The 10,558-nt window shown below is 44.8% G+C and overlaps 1 long non-coding RNA gene across 1 annotated transcript; it reads left to right on the top strand.

Annotated features, from left to right (window-relative positions):
• The first annotated feature begins 111 nt into the window (after window positions 1-111).
• Window positions 112-6,800, top strand: LOC111095902. The gene is made up of 3 exons (XR_005358877.1): window positions 112-2,630; window positions 3,648-3,741; window positions 4,784-6,800. It is a non-coding gene; the product is annotated as an uncharacterized LOC111095902 (long non-coding RNA).
• The last annotated feature ends 3,758 nt before the right edge of the window (window positions 6,801-10,558 follow it).

Raw genomic sequence — 10,558 nt, 5'->3', positions numbered from 1 at the left:
GGTGCCTGGTTGGCTCAGCCGGTTGAGCATCTGCCTTCAGCTCAGGTCATGATCCTGGGGTCTTGGGATCAAACCCCGCCTTGGGCTCCCTGCTCAGGAGGGAGTCTGCTTCTCCCTCTGCCTCTGCTACTCCCCCTGCTTGTGCTCCCTTGCTCTCAAATAAATTTAAGAAAAAATAAATAAAGGAAGGAGAGGATGCCAGAGTGCCTTCCAAATTATTTGCCTTGTTGATATTTTCTCCTTTTCACTGACAGAGTAGTACCATGCAGGTATGTGCCATACTGAGCACACTTTAAAAATTTGGTGGTGGCCTAAACAACAGATTCTCTCGACAAGGAATTTCAGAATTGTGGGGTAACTTTGTGGGCTGGCGCTTCACAAGGCACCCATTCACATAACTTGGCTAGATTGTATTTTCACACACACACACACTCACACACCCCGGCCCACGGCTTGTTGCTACGTGTGATTTTTAAACAAGCTCTCGTGACAATAATCTCTGGGTGCTGTCAAGCTGGTTTCCTTCCTGTTGGCATAAAATGCCCCAAAACTTACTTCCTGTCATTCTTGACTGTCTTCCTATTTACTGATAACGTCTCAGGGCACAGCCTGGAGTTAAACAGAAATACAGTGAGTATATTTCAAATAATGGGATTTTCATGTACAGGCTTCTGGGATAATGGCCCCAAATACGCCCCTGGGAACAAATTAACGGCAAAGGTTTGCATCAGTGACTTGGATTTCCTGCTGAATTTGCTCTGAAAGAGCAAATACGTGTGGAATGAAGCTGCTTTGTAGGTTCCCTCTTTACACAAGGCCTCCCTTCTGCCTTAATCACCTGGATTGACTCTGTAAAAGCACAAATGGATGTAGTTCACCGAAGAGCATTTCGGAAACATGTGCTTTTCCTGTGATGATGTGTAATTAATCACCTCCAGGCAAAGCAAACAAGGCAAGGTGGCTTTTAAAGCCTCTGCCAGCCTTTCTTCTTCTCTTCCTGTCTTGTTCTTGTCAGAAGAATCTCTGCCGTCCTCTGATTTTTCCCTGCTTCAAGCCTTGTGTGATCACAGAAGTTTCATCAGAGGCTGCTTTGAACCACCGTTCTCTCCTCCAGATGCAGAGGCCAAGTCTACGTGACAACTGCCACAGGGACGAGAAAAGGCAGTGGTGTGAATCGACACGCTTGCAAATCTGGGCAACACGCCTCCTCCCAACCATGAGGCCCTTTATGCAAAGCCCATTCATCGGTCTCATGCCCCCCAGTAGTCCACACTCTTGGACATGGGTAGTGGGGCAGGGATTCTCAGAATACACCTGCCACTGAAGCCCCATTTAGGAGGCCCAGAAACGTTCCATTCTCTGATGAGATAACTCAAGACAACAAAAAAGTGCTGATTGAGAAGACTTTGGGGCAGGATGGAGGTGGGTGCCTCTGGGTTCACTCATAAGTCACTGCCTGGCATTGACCTTCCAGAAGTAAGTGCATTGCTGAAAGTAGCTGCTATGGATTGAACTGTACCCTCCCAGAAGATGTGTATGTGATCTGTCCGGAAAGAGCATCTTTGCAGATGATCAGCTTATGATGACTTATGGGGGCCCTGATTCAGTATGGCTGGCACCCTTACAAAGAGGAAATGGGGACACAGGGACAGGCATACGTGCGTGGAGAATGCCAGGGAGGATGAAGGCAGAGGCGAGCGGGATGCTTTACAATCCAAGGAACTACAAGCATTGCCAGCAAACCACAGGAAGCCCAGAGAGAAGCATGGACTAGATCCCGCCTCCCAGTCCTTGGAAGGAACTGACCCTGCTTACCCCGTGAACTTGGACTTCTAGCCTCCGGAATTTGGAGATACTAGATTTTTGTTGTTCTAAACCACTCGGTTTGTGGCGTTCGTAGTAATTTCTCAGGAAGCAGCAAATGATTGAATGATTGACCTTTGCAGAGCATATTAGTGTGCTCAGGCTGTCATAACCGAATACCACCAGATGGCTGAAACGTCAGCGTATCATTGTCTGACAGTTCTGGAGAAGTCCATGATCAAAGGGTGGCAGGGTCGGTTTCCTCTGAGGTCTGTCTCCTTGGCTTGCACACTCTCGCATCCTCTCTGTGTGCCCTGGTGTCTCTTCGAAAACCTTCTTCACTGGATTAGAGCCCAGGCTGATGGACTCATTTTAACACAATCACCTCTCTAATGACAATATTTCCCAATATAGACACATTCGGAGGTCCTGGGGGTTGGGACTCCAGCATATGAATTTGGGGGACATGAGTCAGCCCCTGACAGCACAGGGGCCATCTGAAGCAGCTAGGAGTGGAGGGCCAGGCATTTGAGAACAGAGGACACGGGCCACTTATCAGACCAAGCAAGCCCAATGCTTCCTGAGGACCAATGCCTTGGGCTTTGTGGGCACTGTTTGCTGAGTCAGCATCAGGGATCCAGGTAGCCTGTCTATTGTACCCTCACGTTAATGAGCCTGGACTCACCCAGGCTTCGAGCTCTTTCCAGGTGTGGCACAGCAGCTCTGGACAGACGGTGCCTTCAGCCTCAGGGATGGCCTGCTGACGTTGTCCCAGCCTGACCCCAGACATCCAAGGCCTGCGCTCCCTCCTCTGCTCACTGCAACAGGTCAGGATCCTTACCTGGGGAGAGGCTGGGAGTAGGGTGTCCCTTTGGGTCCCCTGCCTGCTCTGGCTGATGCATCCTGCCTGATGGAGGCTGAAGACCCAAATGGTGGTGGTGGGAGGGGAGACAGGGAGATGGAGAAGGAGGGGAGCAGAGCTCAGAGAGAGTGAGGAGACTCCCTAGGGCCCTCAGAGGACCAGCTGGATTCTGAGCTGGTTGGTGCCTGGCGAGCCCACCTGTGCGTGCCTCTTCTTGGCGGCTTTTTTTTCTTTTTTAAAAAGATTTTATTTATTTATTCATGAGAGATACATACAGAGAGGCAGAGGGAGAAGCAGGCTCCCTGTGGGGAGCTCGATGCGGGACTCGATCCAAGGACCCCGGGGATCATGACCTGAGCCAAACACAGAGGCTTAACCGCTGAGCCACCCAGGCGCCCCTTGGTGGCTTTAAAGAACAAATTGAGCACGTGCTTGAAAAGCTACCTAGGCTTCTGGCCATAGAGGTGGATGTTCAAGGGCAGTCAGAGAGCCGTGTTTGGGATTTGCTGTCCTGGATGCACAAAAAAAGTGCAACCTCGGCTGCCAGGCTGGAGGCGGAGGGAGCAGTGCAAACAGAGCCGCCTCTGCCTCCCCACCCTGCCTTTCTCTACTCTGCGTCTCTGTTTGATTTGGGACCTATAATAGGATAATGGAAACTAAAAGCACTTTTTTTTTTCCCTGGTAAGATCTAAACAGTAGCAGCCGTAATATATTATGCCGGAGTGCAAACGCTGTGTTAAGAGAAAGGGGAAATGATGTATTTTTAAGGAGTTCTTATTTGGTTCTAACTTAAAAGCAACAGTGTAAATTTCTTTCAAGTAATGTTGCCTTAATTATTCATTTTCCTTGGCACTAGTTAAAGAGCCAAGTAATGACTTCTGTCTCTTTATATTTAGTCTATTATTGTTTGAAAAAGGCCAGAGGAAGGCCAGAGCGGTGCAAAAATGATATTTGCTTTTTTTTTTTTTTTTATTACCAACAGCCAATGTAAAGGGTAATATAATCACCAGCAGCTGAGAGACAATGACATTTTTATAGACCTTCTGGCAACACTGGAGTGTGAAAGAGCCTGACAGGTATTTGGCTTTCCAGACTGTTCTTTCAACTTCATTTCCCATCAGACTCACTGCTGGGCGGGCAGCTCGAGGCGAGCCCCACGTCTCCCTCCAGATATCACTTTAGGAGCCTGACCAGCAGCTGTCTGTTTAAATTTGGTGATTTTATAGATGGGAAGCAAGGAGGAATGCCTGCAGGACCCCCATTCACACCATCCTGCAGGACCCTCGTCGTCGTCCGTGGAACTTCCAGTTGGATTCTCATATTCCTTGCATACTTCAAAAGCTGGAGAACGTTACCATCGCATTGGGACATCGATGGCTCATTATAATTTGCAATGCTTTCTCTTTAAATGTGATCTTTCTGTGGGGTCATCCGAAAACCGGTTTATGCACAAGAACCCATGATTGCTCTTTCTTTCCTAAGGAAAATCCCTGTGAGGCTGCAAGGAAGCTCCTGCTTTATGGGGGCTTTCCAAGCTCTGCAATTTGAGATCTAGGTGGACAACCCTGGCATTTAGAACTCTTCAGCTCGGGTTGAAAGACAAGGATCATATTTGCAGTGTGAAATCATGCAGTTCGGATATAGGACAACTGACCTGGGGGCTCGCTTTTCCTTTTGCTCTTTTGAACTGCACACAGTGTCAAGGGGCTCCTTCCAAACTTTAGAGAAACTTCAGAGAAACATTTTCTCTTCCTGCTCCCGGAGGGGTATCAAGTCCTATATTCTTGTGTAAATGATTGAAGATGTCTTGCTTTGTGCCTGTGACCACGGAACACGAGGGACGAAAAGTTACTGGGCAAAGCCAGGGCATGAAAAGATACAGCAGTAATAAACACTTGAGCTAAAATTAAGAATACGGGCTTTCATAAAGGTGGCCCTTTTATCACAGGGTTATTCTGTGGGGTTTTTGTTTTGTTTTGTTTAAATTTTGTTCTGTCTCCTTAACCATTCGTTGGATTCTCTGGGAATTCAAAGTTGGGGCTCTTGTGCCTTTGGTGAAATCAATCTCTTTGGAATTCCATGGGAAAATGAGAAACATGCTTCTTTATCTTTTTGTAGGTATTCAGGAAGGATTTCCTACTCACCTCCCTTCCTACGGTAGTGATGGTTCCCTCTCGAAGCCAGACGTGGAAATCTCATCTGAATGGAAGCTGAACTTCAATGGGCTTGGCCCATGTTCTCCATGAATTCTGCACAGTGAATCCACTTTGGTTAGTGCAGTTGGATCAGATTTCTACATATTCTTCCCTCAGAAAAGGATCAAGAATGGAGTTTCTGAAACAGATGCTCAGATCAGAAAAGTGGCTCGAAACCACCCTCCTACAGATGAAAAATCTGAAGCCGAGGGAGGTTTAGCAACTTGCACAACAGGACTGAGATAATCAGAAGGCAGAGATGCTCACCAAGTGCTGCCCTGCTGTTTCTCGACCTTCCTGGCCCCACCCACTTCCTTAAAGTCTAGTGTCTGTAGGTGGCTTCACTCTCAGCCCCTCTGACTTAAGCTTCACTGCGTTTATTTTGTAAATATTTTATTTATTTCTTTTGATAGACAGCAAGTGAGAGAGAGAGAGACAGAGCACAAGCAGGGGGCAAGGGACAGAGGGAGAAGCACTTTCTGCTGAGCAGAGAGCCAGACGCAGGTCTCCATCCCAGGACCCTGGGATCACAACCCGAGCTGAGGGTAGATGCCCAACTGACTGAGCCACCCAGGTGCCCCAGCTTCACTGCCTATGTGTAAGTCAATTTCGCACGTATAATCGACGTATAAGTCAATTTCGCACAGGGCAAAGATGCTAGAGATGATAAAATAATTTAGTTATAATGATCGTTACTGAAAAAAAAATCACAAGTGCCCCCAAATGCTTGATCATTTTGACTATGATTGTAAATTAACCCTGGCACAGGGTTTTGTTTTTAACTTCTGGCAAAAATATGGCCAATGGAATTATTTGTTTTTCTCTCGAGATACTTCCCTGGTGCAAAACAAGAAGTTTTCACCTGTCCAAGAGGTAATTTGTTGTCCTTGCTCATCATCATACCTTCTCCAGCTCCCTGGGAACTGATACATGTACATTTAAAAAGAAGTGTCCTTGGGACCCCTGGGTGGCTCAGCGGTTGAGCTCCTGCCTTTGGCCCAGGGAGTGATCCTGGAGTCCCAGGATCGAGTCCCACGTCAGGCTCCCTGCATGGAGCCTGCTTCTCCCTCTGCCTGTGTCTCTGCCTCTCTCTGTGTGTCTACCATGAATAAATAAATAAAGTATAATATTTTTTAAAATAAAGAAGTGTCCTTGAGAGAGGTACCCAGGAGCATTACACTTACTGATTCCAAAAGGTGTTACAAAACTATTGTAATTAAAACATTATGGTGCAATAGAGTATTATGCAGTCATAAAAAAGAATGAGATCTTGCCATTTGTGACCACTTGCACTTTATGCCAAGTGAAATAAGACAGGCAGAGAAAGCAAATACCATATCATCTTACTTATCTGTGGAATCGAAACCAAACCAAAACAAAAACCAACCTTGTAGATATAGAGGAGAGACTGGTGGATGCCAGAGGCAGAGGTCTGAGGGGGTGAGAGAAATGAGTATATGTGATCAAAGGTACAAGCTTCCAGTTATAAGATCATGGAGACGTAACATAGAGCATGGTGATGATAGTGATACTGTGTCGTATATTTGAAAGTTGCTAAGGGAGTAGATCTTAAAAGTTCTCATCATAAGAAAAAATTCATTAACCAGACTTATTGTGGTGATCATTTCACAATATGTACAAGTATTAAAGTACAATAAATACAAGTTGTACACCTGAAACTGATATAATGTCAACTGTACCTCAAAAAATACAAAACGGAAAGAAGTATCTTCCTGTATATGTGTAAATATGTCCACATCTATGGGCTCTCCTGTGTAATTGTTTGGTGGTCACTGTTTATAAATACTTGTTTTCTATAAATCTGGTTTTACTGGTGGCTTTAAGCAAAAAGCAAAGAAATAATTTTAAAAGATCCCCCAAAGCTTCTAAATGGGCATAGAAAATGTTTCTAGTAAAATATAGTGTCCACCTGTGTTGGTTATTCTCTGTTCAGTTCCCACATTCATATCCATTTTCCACCTTCTCTGTCCACCTCTTTGCTCAAGAAGACCAACACCTTATAGTCAGCAATGACAAGAATTGTAGAAGACAAACAACAATGGTTGTAGCCACCAGATTCTAGTAAGCTGGTTTCTGATCGTGTTCAGGCCCTGGGAGGTGCCCGCAGGAGATCAGAGGGCAAGAGGAGAGAGGTCTCATCCTTCCTTCTTGCTTGTTACTGCTCTGGGCTCTTCTTCTGACCATGACCCTGCTCCCTCCAGGGCCACCTCCCCAACCCAGGCTTCAGCTCCAACACTCTGCTGCCCTTCAGACCTGGTATGGCTACCAGATAAAATAGAGGAGACCCCACTAACTTTAAATTTCAGATAAGCAATGAATACTTTTGAAGTCTGACTATGTGTAATATCTGGGACATTTATATGAAAAAAATATTCATTTCTTTTCTGAAAACCAAATGTAATTGAGCACCTTGCATTTTTATTTGAATCTGGTGACCCTAGGCCTGAGAGTGGTAACAGCGTCCCCCCACCCCCACCCACAACTGCCCCAGTGCTATAGTGTCCAAGTGCTTCTCTAGCCCTCTCTGGTTCCTGCAAATGTGCCCGCAATTCTGTGAGCATTCCCTCCATGAAGATAACTACAATCTGGGCCAGCTTCCGTTCCCTTCTGGAACCCTGTCTGGATGTGTCTTCTTCTGGGACCCAATGCCCGTACATAGCTGGCCAATGTTCGCATGGGGCAAAGGGCTGCTCTCAGGGCTACGGGTCCTAAGATCAACTAAAACTTCCAGGCATCCTCTTTGTAAGTGAGTAAACCTTCTGGAATCGGGATGAGTCTGGGCAAGGGGAGGATTGAGCAGTGGCTCAATCCCAGCCGAACTCTGAGACTGAATCACTTTGCTTTGTCCCTTGTGTCAGTATCTTAGCTTTTCAGCCCCTTTCTATTCTAAACTAGCCATGAGAGCTAAAGCTTCCATATTCTTTTTTTAAAAAATAAGATTTTATATATTTATTGGAGAGAGAGAGAGAGAACACAAGCAGAGGGAGCAGCAGAGGGAGAGGGAGAAGCAGACTCTCAGAGGGAGGCCGATGAGGGATTCAATCCTGGACCTTCGGATCATGACCTGAGCTGAAGGCAAACGCTTAACCTACTGAGCTACCCAAGCATCTGAAAGCTTGTATTTTCTTCATTCATTTAACAAATGTGGATAGAATAGTGGTCAGGCTCTGGCCAACAGGTTGTTCTTTTGGATCTAATCTGTTCCTACTTTTGTCACATTTTCATGGATAGTCACAGCCTATGTAGTGTTGAGCCAGTTTCTCCTGGCTGGGTCTAGGGATTACAGCACTTTTTCAATGGCATGTACCTTCTCTCATCAAATAGGCGGTTGCAAAATTACTAGATTCTGACAGCTTGTGACAAGTCCTGTCTTTATTGCTCAAAAATCTAGAAGAAATTCTATCCTGCCAGCAACTCCCTTGGGGTTTTGCTTGGTGAGTATGATAATGATTCCCATTTAAAATAGTATTTGACAAAGGGCTTTGTTCCAAATGTAGTAAGTTGTGTAGGTCAGCAAATCCTGCAAGAAGAGGTGAGAAACAAGTACAACCTGTGTCAGAGATTCACTCTGGCTTAATTCCCCCAACAGCCTATTCAAATATTCATAGAGTTTTAAAGTAAAATAATCTTTTTTGGCCACTAAATTCATCAAGCTTGGATGCTTTCCAAAGCAGAGAATATATTTCCAACATTTCTGTATTCTCCGGACCCAACACAGTGGCTGACACAATAGCTGTATCTTGAATTAATGTAAGGAGCTTGTATCACCAGAGGTTTAGGCTTTGTGAAAAATCAGTGAATTCCCAGATGGCTGACTCTGGTGCCTAGGTGCCAAGTTTTAACTTGAATCTTTAATTAATTTATATATATATATATATATATATATATATATATATATATATATATATATGGAGAGAGAGAGAGAGAGAGAGCATGAGCAGGGATGGGGAGGGGTAGAGGGAGAGGGAGAAGCCTGGGGCTGATCCCAGGACCCTGAGATCATGACCCAAGCTGAAGGCAGGCACTTAACCAACTGAGTCACCCAGGTGCCCCTATTTTTACTTTTTAAATCAATTTCATTGAGGTATAATTTACATGCAATAAAATGCACCCTTTCAGTGTAGAGTCTGATGAATTAGTGTATACATCCAGGTAACCCCTTTCCTAATCAAGATATAGACCATCTCCACCACCCCCAAAATTACTTTGTGTCCCTTTACAATCAGTTCTCCTCACATGATCATTTTGGGTGGGAAGTTGTCTAAAACATGCTCCCTCTGCTTCATTCAACAAGGATATTGAATATATATGCTGTTGACTACCCAAAGGTTTCACTATGAACCTCAGTTATTGTATCTTTAGAAATGGTGAAAGGATTACAATATTTTGTGTCTTGGGGCACCTGGGTGACTCAAAGAGGTTGAACATCCGACTTTTGGTTTCAGCTCAGGTCATGATCTCAGGGTCCTGATATCAAGTTCCTTATCGGGCTCTGTGCTCAGCATGGAGTCTGCTTGAAACTTGTTCTCCCTCTCCCTCTCCCCTTCCCCACAACTATAAAAATAAATAAAATCTTTTAAAAAGTTTAAAAGCAAAAAAAAGAGATCCCTGACTTCTTGACAATGTGAGCACTGGGGTCTCCACCAATTAATTGAGAAGAAATGCTTTGTTATCAGTTTGTCTCCTAAAAAGATTAAGTGGGTCATATTTTTAGTCAGATTGGAAAAAAATTAATCAATTTTCTTCGGTTAATTTTTGTTTATTTTTTAATATTTTTAAAGATTTCTGAAAATTAAAGTCTTCCTTGGATTAGTACAAGTTTCTCTGACTTTACACACTTGTGAAAAGATAAAAATTGCACACAGTAGAGAAGACTTCCAGGCTTAGAGTCTTAGATTCAGTTCTAAGCAGGGCACCCTGAGACACAAATTTAAAAGTAAGTTTACAAACAATAAGAGACTCTTAACTCTAGGAAACAAATAAGGTTGCTGGAAGGGCATTGGGTGGGGGGATGGGGTAACTGGGTGATGGGCATTAAGGAGGGCATGTGATGTAATGAGCACTGGGGATTATATGCAACTGATGAATCACTAAACTCTATCTCTGCAACTGATCATACACAATATATTAATTGATTTAAAAAAATATTTTTAAAGCAAGTTTACCTTGGAGGTGATTCCAGGAGGCACCACAAGGGGTCAGGGGATGTTGGGCAGCACAGGAAAGGGAAGGAAGTCAGTACAGGTGTGTTCCTGAGCAGGTTACTTTCAGGCAACTGAGGATCACAGAGCACAGCATTTGACACCTGTCAGATGAGGAAGTGGCAGCTTTTTTCTCACGCCTGTGGCCATTGATGATGGGTTGAGGGCTGCCCTCAGCCTCCCCTGTGTACAGGCCAGCTGAAAAAGGCACCGTGCTAGAGAAAGCCAGATGTTGCAGGAACTTGCAGGAAGAAGCCATCGAGGTGACTCAGAAAGGTGAATGCCTTGCAGAAGGGCTATGGGCTGGGTATCAAGAGCATGAGCTACACCTGGCACATAGTTCTCCTTCCCAAGTCCTACCAGGCAGCTCTCAACAGGAGGGTATTTAGCCGGGCTTGTGTGTTAATTAAGTCCCATTTTGGTTGACACTTCCAAGTGTTTCTTTGCTGATAGGCTCCTTGAATGGAATAGCTAAT

The sequence above is a fragment of the Canis lupus genome, chromosome 5, assembly GCF_011100685.1.
Source record: "Canis lupus familiaris isolate Mischka breed German Shepherd chromosome 5, alternate assembly UU_Cfam_GSD_1.0, whole genome shotgun sequence".
In the NCBI taxonomy this organism is placed as follows: domain Eukaryota; kingdom Metazoa; phylum Chordata; class Mammalia; order Carnivora; family Canidae; genus Canis; species Canis lupus.
Note: the sequence above shows the minus strand (reverse complement) of the source record. Positions and strands in the feature narration are given on the sequence as shown.